The sequence below is a fragment of the Arvicola amphibius genome, chromosome 8 (assembly GCF_903992535.2).
Source record: "Arvicola amphibius chromosome 8, mArvAmp1.2, whole genome shotgun sequence".
NCBI lineage: Eukaryota > Metazoa > Chordata > Mammalia > Rodentia > Cricetidae > Arvicola > Arvicola amphibius.
The window spans coordinates 56,166,062-56,182,776 of NC_052054.1; the positions used below are offsets into that span (position 1 = coordinate 56,166,062).

General features: G+C 39.8%; 1 pseudogene; it reads right to left on the minus strand.

The window, feature by feature from the left end:
• Positions 1-1,185: 1,185 nt before the first annotated feature.
• On the minus strand, positions 1,186-2,090 carry LOC119821715 (annotated as a pseudogene).
• Between the last annotated feature and the right edge of the window lie 14,625 nt (positions 2,091-16,715).

Below are 16,715 nucleotides of genomic sequence, written 5' to 3' on the forward strand. Positions count from 1 at the left end.
CACAGATTAACTTACCAGAAGGTTCTTCCAGGATAATGACTGTAGTTAGGATGATTTTAGCACCAAGCCATAGAAATGGCTTCTGTGATGCCAATACCTGGGACTGTGCTCCACAGACCTGGGCTCCAGTTCCACCTCAGTTCCTAACCTGAAGAATAGAGGTAGTTGTCTCTCAGGTTTCCCGTAAACTCTGATGCTTTGTGTGCAAAGGACACGTCATCATTCCTGTCACATTTTAAGTATTGTTCAGGAGCTGTTATCTTTGGTTTATAAATATGATGACTACTTTATAGTCATGCTTGCTTTTTTGTTTGTAAGGTTATATTATAAAATCTTTTCAAACACAATTTTCATTATGTTTCCACTAATTGGTGATTACCAGAATCAAAAAGTAAATGACATTATTATTAGTGGATGTGATTTTTATAATCTCTGCTGAGTGTTTCTCTGTAATGAAATACTTTCCCCCATGGAGAAATAGCACATCATAATTCCAAATTATAATTTATAATTTATATACTTAAAAATTAATAAATTATATAAATTATAATTTATATACTTAAAAAATTCAATTTCTTTTGGCCTAAATTTGAGTTTATTTTAATCACAAATAACAAGGAAATTAACAATAAGTACTGGAACCTTATTTATTACATTCTATTTCTAATAAGATTACTAAAAACTTATATACTGTAAACCATGGTTATGCTCATAAAAACAGGAAGTGAACTGAGACCTGTGTTTCTAATGAACAAATGTTCAGGTGTCATGTTGCTAGGAAATCACTATGTAACTTGAACTTTCTCTGTATGCAAATCTTCTGAATATGCTTTAGGACACCTACAAACAAGCTGAAAATTTAGATGATATTCCAGTTACAGCATTCAATAGTAAGATTTTCAAGTAAGATGTCCCAAACAAACTGTTGTTTCTATACTGAAGTTATTATTAATCATGTTTTCCCCAAAACAAGGTTTCTTTGAATAGCCTTGATTGTCCTGGAACTAACTCTAGCTCTGAAGACCAGGCTGGCTTTGAACTCACAGAGATCCATCTACCTCTGCTTCCCAAGTGCTGGGATTAAAGGCATGTGACACAACTGCCCAGCAACACTGAAGTTAGTCTTTGAAGACTAAAAGTTCTTCCTGTTTGGAGGAGTGGGTGACTATGTGTGCTACCAAGGTTCTATTTTCCTACTAAACTAGGTTTTTCCACAGAGAAGAGTTGCTAGTCTGCATCTTTGGGTGCAAGTTTCCTAATAGAACCTGAACGTTCAAAGCGCTAGTCTGTATTTCTTGCCCTTGGACCAGCTACACACAATGGAGTACAACACAGCAGAAAAAAAAATGACATCTTGAATTTTACAGGCAAATGGATGGAGCTAGAAAACACCATTTTGAGTGAGGTAACACAGACCCAGAAAGACAATTATCACATGTACTCACTCATAAGTGGTTTTTAAGCATAAAGCAAGGAAAACCAGCCCACAAATCACAATTTCAGAGAACCTTGACAACAATGAGGACCCTAAAAAAGATATACATAGATCTAATCTACATAGGAAGTTGAAAAAGGCAAGATCTTCTGAGTAAATTGGGAGCATGGGGACCTTGGGAGAGGGTTGAAGGAGGGGAGAGGCAGGGAGGGGAGCAGAGAAAAATGTAGAGCTTAATAAAAATCAATAAAATTAAAATATATATATATATATATATATATATATATATATATATATATATATATTCAGCAATGTCTTCCATAGGTGCAGGACCAAGATAATGAGGATTACCATGTTCCAATAAATGGTTTTATTGTGGGATCTTTTGAATAAAAAAATTGCCATTATAGATCTGTAGCCTCCTTTCTCTCTGAATTAAGATGTGTTTTCACTTCCTATTCTTTTCCTACTGGGAGTTTATAAGCAAAACCTTACACATTGCCCCCAAAATTTTCAACAAGAGTCACGATTCATTCAGGCTTGCCATGGACCCCATAGTGATCAGTGCTGCCTTGCTTGAAGTGCTGGTTGTAGTTTGTCCAGGTAGGGGGAAGACTACCTTCCAGATGAGAGACCCATGACCAAATATCCACATCTTTCTGGACCTCAGCGTCGGAATCGGACCGCTGCCAACATGGGTAACCAGCTGTTTGGGAACCCAGGCTTGTTTTCTCAGACAGAATCAAGATAGCTAAGGGACACTGATTTAGACAAAAGAGTAGATATTATATACAAATCACTTAGATGTTCTAGTGGATGGATGGGGGCTGCTAGCTGGTAAGGACATAGTGGGCCTGTGAGGAGGCAAGCACAGTAGCTGTACGTGTAGCACAAATCCCCACAGCCTTCTGAGAACTCCCTGAAGCTAATGCCCCAATTAGGGAGACAGTAAGGAAGGGTATAGTATGACAACCAGTATCTACGTGGGGTGGACCAGAGAGGTGTGGGGGATAAGAATGTGACACTGAAAGGTGGGACAGTGGCAGGGGCTTCTGGTCCTTTACCTGATCATATGACACTCGTGGCCTAAGGAAGTAGGTGGTTAAGACTGAATACCGTGAAGACGCTCCCTGATGTCATTCCTCGGAGAGTTCATAAGAGGTTCCACAGGCCTGGTGCTCTAATGCTGTCCTTCCAAAGGAGCTGGACAGCAACAGGGAGTTTCGGAGGCAGCAGGCATGGGTCCTGACTCACCCACTACATTCCCTTGCTCTAGGACCCACACTGAGCCACTTGTGAACCGTGGCCCCTCCACTACGCAATGAAAGCGTTGAACCAGAGCATCCATTCTAAGCATCAGTGTCTCCCGTTGCTCTTTCTTTCCCAATTTAGAGTAAGGGTTTTTCCAATTACTCCACTGCCCAGTGGAGAATGCTGCCTAGGCCGCCACCAGAAGCTCACTGAAGCTAATGTTTGTTTGTTCGGGGTGAGGACAAGGAGCATTCTTAAGACAGTGATGAGACAAGGTGACTCCTGACTTGGGTGCTGTCCTGGTGTTTCTGAGGGTAATAGGTCCAGTTAGAGTGGAGATAGCCAGACTCGGTATGGATCAGCTCAGGGGCTAAAGGAGAGCAGGGAATGCCTGCTTGTACCCAGGCACTTATTCTCGAGGGAGAAACCTGGGGCACCCCTGTGAGTCTCCAGTTGCAAGGGAGTGAGGTCTTAGATGCTCTTTCTCAAGGCAAAGCACAATAGACGAAGGAAATAAAACATTCCATAATAAAATCGAATGTAAGCATCATCTATCTACAGAAGGTGCTAGCCCTACAGAAGGTGCTAGAAGGTAAACGCTAACCAAAAGAGGTCACCTGAATCCAGCTGCTTCTTAGTCACTTGACTTTTCCTCTTTTGAGAATTTTGTTTAGATCTGTACCTCATTTTTTAATTGGACTATTTGGTTTCTTCATATCTAATTGTTTTCTTTATGTATTTTGGATTTTAGCCCTTTATAGAATGTGAAGTAGATAAAAATCTTTTCCCATTTTGTAGACTGTCACTTTGTCCAAATGGTGGTGTCCTTTGCCATATAAAAGCTTTTCAGTTTCATAAGGTCTCCTTTTAAAATTATTTATTTTAGCACCTGTGCTAACTAATGGTGTTCTGTTCAGCAAAGTTTTTTCTTTGCCAATGAGGTCAAGGCTGTTTCAAGACCACTTCCTCTCCTATCAGGTTCAGTGCATCTGATTTTAGTTGAGGTCCTTGAGCCATGTAGAGTTTAGCTTTATGTAAGGCGATAAGTATGTTTGTATTCTTTTACATGGAGACATCCAGTTTGACCTGCACCATTTGTTGAAGATGCTGTCTTTTGCCCCATTGTCTATTTCTGTCCTCTTTATCTAAAATCGGGTGTTCTTAGGTATGTGGAGTTATGTCTGGGTCTTTCTGTCTTTGTAGCAAAAACAGGCTGTTTTTATTGCTGTAGCTCTTTAGTGCAGTTTGAGGTTGGGCATGGTGGTACCTCCAGCAGTTATTTTATTATTAAGGATTATTTTAGCTTTCCTGTTTGTGTGTGTGTGTGTGTTTTCATATTAAGCTGAAGATGGTCTTTTCAAGATCTGTGAAGAATTGTGTTGAAATTCTTATGGAATTGTACTGAATCCTTAGATTGCTATTGGCAGGATGGCCATTTTTACTATATTAATACTACTGATCCATGAGCACGGCAGATTTTTATATTTTCTGGTATGTTCTTCAATTTCTTTCTTCAGTGTCTTAAAGTTTTTATGATACAAGTTTTTCACTTGATTGGTTAGAATTACCCCCAAGATATTTGATATTATTTGAAGTTATTGTAGAAAGTGCTGTTTTCTTTCTCTGTCAATTTATCATTTGTTTATAAGAAGGCTATTAATTTTTTGCGAGTTAATTTGGTCTCGCAGTATCCAGCTACTTTCCAGAAAGTGTTTATAAGCTGTAGGAGCTTCCCAGTGGAATTTTTCAGATTGCTTATGTATACTATTATACCATCTTCAAATAAAGACACTTTGACTTCTTTTCCAGGTCCTTGGTCTCCTTCAGTTCCCTTATTGCTCTAACTAGAGCATCAAGTACTATATTGAATAGTCGAGAGTTGACAATTTTGTCTTATTCTTGTTTTTAGTGGAATTGCTTTAAATATTTCTCCAATTTAACTTGATATAAACTGTAGACTTGCTATAAACTACCTTTATTATGTTTAGTTATGTCCCTAGCATCCATAATCTCTCCAGGACTTTTATTCATAAAAGGGTATTAGATTTTGTCAGTGACCTTTTCTGCATCTTAGATAACCATGTGATCTTTTTTTCTTTCACCTTGTTTATATGATGGATTATATTTATTGATTTCATGTATTGAACCATCCCTGCATCTCTGAGATGAAGCCTACTTGATCATTTTGAATGATCTTTTTGGTGTGATCTTGAATTCGGTTTACAAGTATTTTATTGAGTATTTTTGTGTCTGTGTTCATAAGGGAAATTGGTCTATATTTCTCTTTCTTTGTTGAGCCTTTATGTGGTTTGGGTGTAAGGGTAACTGTGGCCTCATAAAATGAATTGGGCAATGTTCCTTATGTTTCTGGTTTTGTGGAATAATTTGAGGAGTATTGGCATTAATTCTTCTTTGAAAGTCTGGTATAATTCTGTACTAAAACCATCTAGCCCTAAGCTTTTTTGTAGTTGTTTGAAGACTTTTAATGACTGGTTATATTTCAGAAGGTTTACAGATCTAATTAAGTTGTTTATTTGATCTTGTTTGATTTAACTTTGATAATTGACATCTATCAAGAAATGTATCCATTTATTTTAGGCTTGTCAATTTGGTAGAGTGCAGGTTTTTAAAGTATATCCTTGGCATTTTCTAGATTTCCTCCACGCCTGTTTTTATGTCTCCCCTTTCATCTCTAATTTTGTTAATTTGGTTATTCTCACTCTGCCTTTTAATTGATTTGTCAGTCTTGTTTATTTTCTCAAAGAACAAATGCATTGTTTAACTGATTCTGTCTACTTCTTTTTGTTTCTATTTTATTGACTTCAGCCCTGAGTTTGACTATTTCTGGCCATCTATTCCTCGGGATGTTATCTCCTCTTTTTGTTCTAGAATTTCCACATGCGAAGTTAAGCTGCTAGTACTGGAGCTCTCCAGGTTTTTTCTTTCTTTTTCTTTTTTGATGCAGCACTTAGTGCTGTGAACTTGCCTCTAAGGACACTCTTCATTATACCCCGTAAATTTGCATATGTTGTGTGTTCATTTTTATTCAGCTCTAGAAAGTATTTAATTTCTTTATTTCTGTATTGACTCATTTTCAGTCAATAGAGAGTTGTTTGGTTTCCATGAGTTTGTAGGCTTCATGCTGTTGTTGATATCCAGTTTTAATCTGTGGTTGTCTCATAGGATTCAGGGAGTTATTTAATTTTGTTGTGTAGATAGAGCAGTGGATCTGCGTCTCCTCCATCATTGTTGTATTTGTTGAGACTTTCTTTGTGTCTGAGTATGTGGTCAGTTTTGGAGAATGTTCCATGAGGTGCTGAGAAGAAGGTATATTCTTCTGTGTTTGGCTGAAATGTTCTGTAACTCTCTGTTAGATTCTCTGTTGGTTTATACAGTATGGTCGCTCCATCGTGTCTCTGTATAGCTTAGTCTGGATGAGCTGTCTACTGGTGAGAGGAAACAGGTACTGAGGTCTCCTACTGTCAGCATGTGTGGGTCAATGTGTGATTCAAGGTGCAGTAGTGTTTCTTTTATGAACTTGGGTGCCTGTGTTTGGGGCATACTGTTGAGAATTGCAATGTCCTCTGGATTTTTTTCCTTTAAAGCGTATGTAGTATTTTTCCCTATTTCTTCTGATTAGATTTGGTTTGATGTCTGTCATATATTAAAATGGCTACACCTGCTTGCTTCTTTGGTCTATTTGCTTGGAATATCTTTTTTTCTTTTTTATCCTTTTACTTGAAGTAATGTCTGTCTATCTTTGATGCTAAGGTGTATTTCTTGAATGCAACAGAAGGATGTATCCTTTTTCACATCTATTCTGTTAGTCTTGTGTTTTTATAGTAGAATTGGGATATTCTCTGATATTGAGAGATATTAATGACCAGTGATTGATTGTTGATTACTGTTTTGTTGTTGGTGCTGTGGTGGTTGTTGTTGTTGTTGGTGGTGTGTATGTGCATGCTTCCTCTCTTTTGATTTGCTGCTCTGAGATTATTTATTCCCCGTATTTTCTGGGGTGTGGTTAATGTCCTGGAGTTTTCCTTCTAGTACCTACTGTAGAGTTATACATAGGTATTGTTTAATCTTGGTTTTATGATGGAATATCTTATTTTCTCCATCTCTGGTGATTGGAAATTTTGCTAGATATAGTAGTCTGGGCTGACATGTGTAGTCTCTTATAGTCTACAGCATATCTGTCCAGGCCCTTCTGACTTTCAGAGTCGCCATTGAGAAGTCAGGTGTAATTTTAATAGGTCTGCCTTTATATGTTACTTGATCTTTTTCATCGTTTTCCCTTACAGCTTTTAATATTCCTTCTTTGTTCCATGCATTTCGTGCTTTGATTATTGTTTGCTGAGGGGATTTCCATTTTTGGTCTAGGCTATTTGGTATTCTTTATCCTTCTTATATCTTGGTAGGCATCTCCTTCTTTACACTAAGGGTTTTTTTTTTTTTTAACAATTAATGTCTTCTTTGACATAGATGTCCATTTCTTCCGTAGTGTCTTCATTGCCTGAGATTCTCTCTTCCATCTCTTGTGTTCTGTTGGTGAAGCTTGCTTCTGAGGTTCCTGTTCGAGTTCCTAAATTTTTCATTTCCAAATTTCCCCCAGTTTGGCTTTTCTTTATTGAGCCTGTTTCCACTTTCAGGTCTCGAACTGTTTTATGCAATCTTCCTTTCACTGTTTGCGTTTTCACAGATTTCTTTAAGGGATTTCTTCGTTTCCTCTTTAAGGACGCTATTACATCTATAAAGGCTAGTTTCAGGTCTTCGTCTTGGGCTTAAGCTATGATACAGTTCTCAGAGTGTATTGTAGTACGGCTGCTGACATATTGCCCTGGATGTTATTGATTCTTTTTTTTCCTTCTTCTTCTTCTTCTTCTTCTTCTTCTTCTTCTTCTTCTTCTTCTTCTTCTTCTTCTTCTTCTTCTTCTTCTTCTTCTTCTTCTTCTTCTTCTTCTTCTTCTTCTTCTTCTTTTGGTTTTTTTTCGAGACAGGGTTTCTCTGTAGCTTTGTGGCCTGTCGTGGAACTAGCTCTCGTAAACCAGGCTGGCCTCGAACTCACAGAGATCTACCTGCCTCTGCCTCCTGAGTGCTGGGATTAAAGGAGTGTGCCACCACTGTCCAGCTTGATGGTGTTTTCACACTGGCACTTAGGCATCCGGATTGGAAGGTTTTAATTCTTAATGCTAATATCTGGTTTTGTTGGGTGGGTGCTTTGTTCCTTGGTTTCTGTTGTCCTCTCTGGTTTTTTGAAGAGTGTGGTGGCTGTGTGCTGGCTGATGGGGAATTCTTATGGGATCCTGCTAGGTGCGGCGACTGGAGGTTTCTAGTGAACTGTGTTTCTAGATTATCGTGACACTTAGAAACGAGGATGAGCTATGAGGTGATCTGAGGGTGTCCACAGGAGGGAGGAAAGCTGAATGTTCCAGCAGGATCTGCTTGTCTCCTGAAGATGGGGGCAGAGAGTGAGGAGGGACCACAGCAAATGGTCCACTACAGAGCTGGACGTGAGCCTGGGGGGATTGGATCTGGAGGAGACGGAAAGACTGAAGATCCCCAGTTAGCCTACCTGCTTCTTTGGCTGGAGCGGCCTTTGGTTTCCACAGAATCCAGATTTAGTTTTGAAGTGATTAAAATCTGAAAAAGAATGAAAATTGTTAGAAGCGGAAGGAAGCCATCTCTCTGGCTGTAAAAGACTGGACCCTGGGCCGGGAAGGGCGGGTGCGGGGAAGTATTATCCTGCACTGTGGTTACAGTTTTACAAAGTATCTGTTAGTTGGAAAGGATTGGGGAAAGCTGAGACAATCACAACCTTAAAATTTAAGCCACTGACCTGATGATGCACTCACACACGTTAAAAAAAAAAATGTATTTTTCATTGGTAGCACCAAGGCATCATATTTTTCCCCATCAAAGAGCAAATAATTCCTGGTTTGCCCGGTTAAGCTTTGCAACATCATTTAGTCAGCCCAAAAGTCCCTTGACCAGGGGAAAGTCACCTAACCACACCCCACAACAGGAAAAATAAAGACTTATTGTGTAAGCCACTTTCCTTCAGCAGTGTGTCTGCTGATCAGCTATTTCATTTATTCATCATGAGCTGGAGCCGGCACGGCACCTTGTTTACAGGAAGTTCTTTCAGAAACAAGCTGTATGAGCTTAAGTGAACTTAACACCAAAGCGCACCACTCAGAACCCCACCTACACCTATTTCTTCTGTCCTTACCTGACCAGGTAAGGAGCGAGGCGTGACTAGCCCTCTAGGGAACCATATCTCGGTCTGGAGGATTTCTAGCACTTTCAAACGAATCCGGAGCAATGTCACAAACAGACCTGGGCGCTTTAGTTGAATGCTGTGGCCTCTGCTTCTTATGTTTACTTCCAGTGCTGAATGGCGCCTGTGTCGCCTGTTTGTCTCTCAGGCTTGTCGACTGAACCCCTTGAAGCCTGGGACCATGTCTACTCAATGTTTATATCCTCCATGTCTAGCACTGATTAGAGTATACCAAATTATTATATTCTTAATTTTCTGTATTCTGTATTATAGTGCCAAAAAATTTAACAGATATTTTAAAATCGCATGTACTTTGACGGCAAAAATCAGTCTGGGCACACCTTGATGACATGGCAGAGAGATGAGTAACGTGTCAGCTGGCAGTGGTCGTGGGTGGAGAGAGAACATTTGTAGAGTCATGGGATGGTAGAAGCCTCCCCGGCAGGAGGGTTTACCCAAATTCCCTGTTATCCTTATTCATGTAATTCCCCTTCTGACTTTATACAAAACCAGACAGATGCCTGGCACCGTCCTTGTCTGTTACACAACCAAGATACACTTTCCTGCAAGCTTTTAATTTCCCCGAGCAAACAGGTTTTGGCTTTCCGTACCTTGAAGGAAAACAAACTGCCAGTTTCATGGGAGGGAGGGCTGTAGGTTTGTATATGGTAGTCGTTGTCAAGGCCCAGTCCAGGCAGCCCCACCATCTGATGAATAAACAGGAGCCTGGAGGTGGTTGTCCTGCCCCGGGTCAGACAGGGTGCCAGGCTTTCAGAGAACTGGCTCTGCCCATGTCTGCTTTACGACTTCCAGCCCGGTCCACGGTATCTCATTGTTCTTTGGGGAACTCTTTGCTATAGAACTGAAGAAGTAGGATCCTCAGAAGAAACAATTCACTGTGAATCAATTTATTCCATCACTGTGGCCCACAGGGAGAATGCTGGGTGGGACACCGCAGCTCCACGGTGGAGCCTAAGCGTCTTGTCCAACAAAGGATGAATTTAAGGATGGCCACAGAAGAACAATACTTCCTTTGTTGTGGAAAATCTCCTCTAATTTTTCTCCTGGTTGTGGTTGCCGCTAAGGCTGTTTGTTCATGCAAGTGTTTATAGCATGCCTTTGCACTTTGTCAGGGAAACTGGCCTTCCATCCTGCCATTTTGCAACCGGACTTCTTACTGTATCTCATGAATCTAATAATAGGCATTGTGACAACCACCTGTGCTTAAGATCATTGCTCCATGGGTTTCACTCTAATGCCAGCCTTCCTAGTGTCATACCTACAGATCTGAATGGGCACACCCCTTCCTAACGACATGGAAATATGTCATTAAAAAAAAAAGAAAACGAAAACAACTTACTCCTCCACGAACACCTTGTGACTGACACTCTATGAGACACAATGGTAACAAACCTGTCGATCATCTTTCCAACCCAGGCATTGGGTAGATGTCCGCTGTCTGAATCACCAGGAAGTCCGAGGAAAGTATTTTGTACCATTGCTAGGCTTCGGTGTGGAATGTTCAGGCAGTTTACACTGACACCATACCAACAGATTCAGTTTCATGGGCTGGAAGACAGCTGATTTGCACTCCAGGTTACTGGTACATCTGTTTGTCAGACACAATTCGTGTGAGCCCATCTGATACTTGTAAAATACATGATAACCTCAAATAATGAAAAGGAAGGTAGAGACTGCGCCGAGCAACACAGCGCTAAGATGGCTACGCAACTCTCGCGGCAGCTTTTCTTGTCTTTGATTAACTGCATCAGCCTAGGTGAGCTCAGTTACTTAATCTTTTTTGTTGTTGTTGTTTTTTGTTTGTTTGTTTGTTTGTTTAGTTTACTTGGTTCATCTATAGAATGAAAACTAGTTACAACATGCTGCCTGTCTTAAGACAACTTTTTGACTCTTGATACTTTAAGGTTCCTTAAAAATCTCATTCCGGATTGCATTTCCATATTGACCGTATAGATTTCTCCTGTAGGACTTTGGGCGTTTCATTGACCCTGAGATTTAAGTGGCGTTGCCTATACCCAGCCTCCATCTTTGTTACTGTGTATCCTTGCTCTGTTCCACACCAGTTCAGGTGGATTTGAAAAGTACCATGTCACAAAAGAATCGTACCTAGGGATGCCATGACAAGGTTGCTAGGTTAAAATCTTTATCCGGTTGTAAAAGCCAGACATAAGCATCCAAGCTGACCTCAGCATGGCCCAAAGCGTTAGTAGAGACATCCTCTTTGTGCCACCCTTCACCAAACAAGAGAGATGGATAAACCACGTCTCCTCCCCTGCTTCTGCTCATCCACAGTTAACAATTGCCCAAACGTAACTTGCTTTCAGCCCTGCTGGGTAAGCTGTTTAAATAGATTTTGGAGATGAAACTTGGAAACAATAACAACTAAAAGAAATGACTCTTGGGGATCTATTTTAATGATCATCTGCAAATGGTTACTATATTGAATGTGTCATTAATAAACTGAGTTGCCCAACAGTTCTTTTAGCTAGCTGGGCTATGCTTCCTGCTGGCGCATGTGTTTTTATCACAGCCAGGCATGGTCTTTAAAACATATGGGTCCCGATAAAGGGACTTTGAGTACAGAAAATCTTATGTCAGGTAACACAAATTTCTCCCCAGTTTAATATTCTCCTTCCTGCCCCCAAACTGTGGAAGGACAGACTTAAAGCCAACCCCACATGCTATGTTTCCTACCCAGGAATATCTCCCCACAAACACAAACATTTCTCTAGCTTTGTATACTATGCCCATCAAAGATTTTCTCACCTCCTTCAGCTTTGCGTTTTTCTAAGATTTTTTATTATAATCTAACACACACACACTTTTATATTGTATTTAACAAATATTTATAATACATAGTATACCCCAGAGACTGTTCTAAGAACCTTAAAGATATTAACCCGCTAAATCCTTATAATACCGTGGTGGAAACTATTATCCGCATTTTACAGTTGAGGATACTGAGTAGACTTATGCTTAAATAAACACCCCAAACTCACTGGTAGGAAATGATAGACCTTATTTTGAACTCAACCATGAGCCATATTCTGTTCTCTTTTGGGTTTTGTCCTATTGCACTCTAATTCCTCAGATTGTTAGATGCAGTTTATATGTAAATGTTGCTAAGGACAGTAAGTTCCTTTAGCAACATGAAAGACATAAAATTGCTTTGTCTTTGCTGTCACTACAGTCTGATAGCACAGGATACATTGTATGTCACTAGTTCGGCTTTTGGTATTGTTGTTAGTAATACATTTGTGGATATACAATAAAGAGATCATGGTGAACTTTCTATAATTTAGATTTTCAGCAATACATGGTATTGGTTTTTGAGTCAGGGTCATTTCCATTGTTTTTTTTCCAAGTTTTGTTGCCTGTCCCGGAACTAGCTCTTGTAGACCAGGCTGGCCTCAAACTCACAGAGATTCACCTGCCTCTGCCTCCTGAGTGCTGGAATTAAAGGTGAGCACCACCACCACCTGGCTGGGTCATTTCCATTATTAAGAGTTCGATTACAACTTTGCGAAAGGAAGGGATAGTTAGTTGTAGGGGACACAGATGTTTCTTCCTTATGGAGAACTGAAGACTCAGGAGAAAAAGGCCCTAGGCTGGTGTGGAGGTGTGACTAGTTCTTCTGGAGCGGAAGATAGGGTCGATATAGACCTTGAATATAGAACTTGAGCTGGGTCTTTATGGTGGAGGGAGGGCAATCATTGGAAGTGGAATGAGGAAGCACATAGAGTTTCAATGGTGCCTCTGGGCTTGTACTTAAGAAGAAAAGTGGTATCGTAGATAGTGGAGTCCTCTGTCCTGAACCTGGAGAAGTTCAGAAGAGAACCGTTGGTGGTCTCCTTGAGTGTTGAGATGAGGAGAGTGGTGTGGTCCTTTCAGTTCTGCTGGGGAACTGGTTTTCTTTCTGGAATGGATTTTATTGATATCCTTATTGGAAGGTTTTCAACATAAATGACTCTTCAGAGTGAGAGCTATTTCCATAGCACAACAAAGACATTGTTTGATTTTTGGGACTGTTTTTGGTTTTATGTATATAGAGTTCTTTGAGACAGATTGCAAAAGATTGAAGTAAATAGGAGAACCTTAAATGTGAGACAACACCCCGTCCCCTATTTTACATTTTGGAAATACAGTTTCTATTAGTAGGGAAATATTGATGGGATGTTATTACTATCAACATGTAATGACTTTTAAGTAATTTAATTAGCTATTAAATATATACCATATTAAAATGTTTCAAATTTTAATTTCTAGTGTTGCTAGATGTTACTCATATAAATAAACAATGAATTGCCATTATTAATGGTTCCTAAGAGAGGGAAGGGAAGTCTTAAGACCACGTTTAATAACTGATATGCTAAGGATACTGTCTTTTGAGTAATTCTGTGCAGTTCAATGTTATGACTGGATTTAAGATGAAAAAGAGAAAGGAAATGGATTATTGGGTTCTATTTAGAATTTTCTATGTAGTTTCTTGGCTGCCAAAAAGCAAAGGGCCCTACAGGTATCCATACCAAGACACAGAAGCCTGGGATACAAGCCCTTGTTAAACTGCTGCTACCAACATGGCGATTACCAAGCTCACTCTGGGGAACACACACAAAGGTGTGATTACTAGGAGGTGTGCCTCTTCAGGTGCCAACAAAACTGTACCCACCTCAATTACCTTTAGAAAGAAAACTGTGATTTTATTTCTATTAGAGACTGTGATAGCCTGAGCTAAAAGGATAAGAAATAATCATCTATTGCATGCTGGTATGCATTCTGTTATTTTTCATGACAAATTTGGCAGTTGAACAAAAGATTTTTCTTTACTAAAATAATGACAGTTTAATCAACCAATTAATTTATCATGAACTGGCTACTTTTCTCCTAAGAAAAGGAATAATTAATACAGTAGTAGGAATTCTGTCTTATACATTCCCCCTAATTTTTTCATTCGGGTATCAATTCGAATTGGAAGACACATCTAAAGTAAGTGCTGCAGAAATGGAAACTGACAAAAGTCAAGACCTGACGGATGACATCAGTACAGTATATTGGTGCTGATCCTGACGATTCAGCCATATCTGCAGAGTCCTACCACAGAGACTGTAACATTCATCAGGCAAGGGTCAGGTGAGTAGCCTTTGTATTCTGTAGGAGGAGACTGGAAAATAAAAGCTATAAAAATATAAATTGCAGTCTACATAATAGGATGACAACAATATGGCAGCCATGATGCCTCATAAAATTGAGTCTAAAATAAGCCAAAGCCATTTTAGGGATCAGGAGATTGCTGAGTGGGCAAAGGTGCTTGTTGTCAAGCCAGACAACGCGGGTTTCATCACAGAAAAATGAAACTGGAACTGATTCTAAAACTTCCTCCCTGCTAGCTAGCTTTCATAATAAGAGATGGTGCTGTGATGGATTCTGGAGAAACCATTAATGGACTTACCTAGAGATGGACCCCGTGTATGGCAATACTGCCCTAGGAGACAAGATGCTTAGTAGTGGCATTAAGGTTATGCGAGTAACCAACCGTGTTTGGATTACATTTAAAGCTTGTTCCTGGGAAAGAATTCATGCTCAATAGTGTAAAACTTATCAAATTCCCATGGCTAGGCGTATCAGCCACTCTGGAAGAGAATCTAATACTATTATCGTGGTAACGTAGCAAGTCATGGACTTGTCATCAAACTACTTTCTAAATATTTATGTTTATACATACAGATTAGTGCTGCACTCAGTCTTGCTCAAGAGGCTTCTCTCTACAGTGGTCAGCATTTAATTCACAGTCTCCTAACTGATCAAACTACTGAGAATCAGGGACTATTGAGAGTTAATCCCTAAGTGGGACATTAGTATCAGTCTTTACTCTAAGGCTCAGGGACCGTCTCAGTAGAGGGAGAAGAGGAGGGAACTGGAGAATGGGGAGGAGGTATGTGAAATTCTGTCTTCTGAATGTGACATACCACTGAACTCATGAACTTAGTGCAGCTAGGTTACCTGCACATGAAAGGCACAAGATCAAGCTGAGGGGATGAGTCAGCACTTCAAAAGACAGCAGTTTAGACTCAGTGGGTTCAAAAGAAGTGGGAGGGTAGAGAGGAGACATGAAGCGGGGAGAGCATGTATTCTGAGTACCTGGGGAAGTGGGAGGTGAGTATTGAGTGGAGATCATCAAAATACATTATTCCCATGTCAACGAATAAATAAAAGATATTCTGTTTTTTAAAAAAGAGAGTAATTACGTGGAAGAATTCCACGAAAGATTTAAATATGGTTAATTGGTATAGTGCCTGATATATGCTAAACCTTCAGTAACTGTTTTCTATTATTATTAGCGTTCTATAATTTTTGATAGCCTTTCTACTATTTAACATAAGACCTTGTGATTTGATGTGTTTAAAGCATATTTGCACTTGCTGTCATGAATTTTTCTGTGTAAATGTGTGTAGCTTAACATATTATAAAATATTTTGGAATAGTACTTCATCTATTCAAGGAAACAAAATACAAATTTGAAAAGGAGCATAGAAATGTTTGTTGCATATTTCTACTTATTAGCTTTTTGTTGGGAATGGCACCAGGAAACACTGAAAATTAGTAAAAGGTATTGTTGGTACACTGAGTAGAAGAAGAAACAGCAGTTTTCAGAGTAGGAGGAAAGGCTTGAGTCTAATGTCGTGAGGCATTTGTGTCTAGACTTGTGATTTCTTAGCCACAAAACTTTGAGTGTGCCCTTAGTAGTCACAGATTTCTCAGCTACTTGGGGTCTCACAGTGGTCGAAGTGAAGACACAGAAGCTAGTAGTTGTTAAAGTACTTTATAAAGCATAGAATACGATACCCAGACTGTGTGGTGAGTATTCTGGGGTGCTACGGTAGAGTTTCAAGGCATACAATATATTTCAACCTTTCTTAGGAATCATTAGAGTATCTAATGTTTTTTTTTTAAATTGTTTGGCTGCAACTACAAAATAAACAACACTTTAGTACAGGGCCCTGTAAAAACAGCTACTGAGTCACTAAGGATATTGGGAGTGGGGGCGCTCCACGATAAGGTCTCATTCCATGGAAGCCACGTAAATACCCATGTTGCTTTTACTTTTTAGAGAGTCATTAATTCTATAGTCTTTCATATGATGCTTTAAATGACGTGAACCTACCTTGGGAAACTTGTAAGAGTCAGAAATATAAACGACCTGCTGGACTTCCACTCTTATTTCCTCTCCCGCCTTCCACAAACATAGAGATTGAGCTCATTTGCTCAGTACCCTGCATGCATCCTATTTGTCCACCCCGCTTCCTATCCTTGTCTTCGCCACATCTCTAGAGACGCCATTTTAACATTGTGATAGGTGAGCAAACAGAAGGAAAAGACAGAGATTCTCAACCAGGAACATACAGCTAAGTGACTGGTGTAAAGCGTCCATCCCTCGTGCACCTGCACCTCCACCTCCGTGCTCTGGATGCTGCAAAAGAACGATGGACCATCGGCATGATGCTCTGTACTTTCAATGGGCACATTTTAAATGGTATTGTAATCCCTTTAAGTAATCTGAGGACAAAACTTCTGGATGGGTTAGACAGTGCTCAGCTACCAGCATTGCTGTTTCCTCAGTACTTCGAGTGTATATTTCTGTAACAGGTGCTTGGCTGTACCAATCTTTGTGCCCTAGAACCAACAAAGTATTGGGAAAAAGTCTTCCTAAGTGCAAAATGTTACACGGGT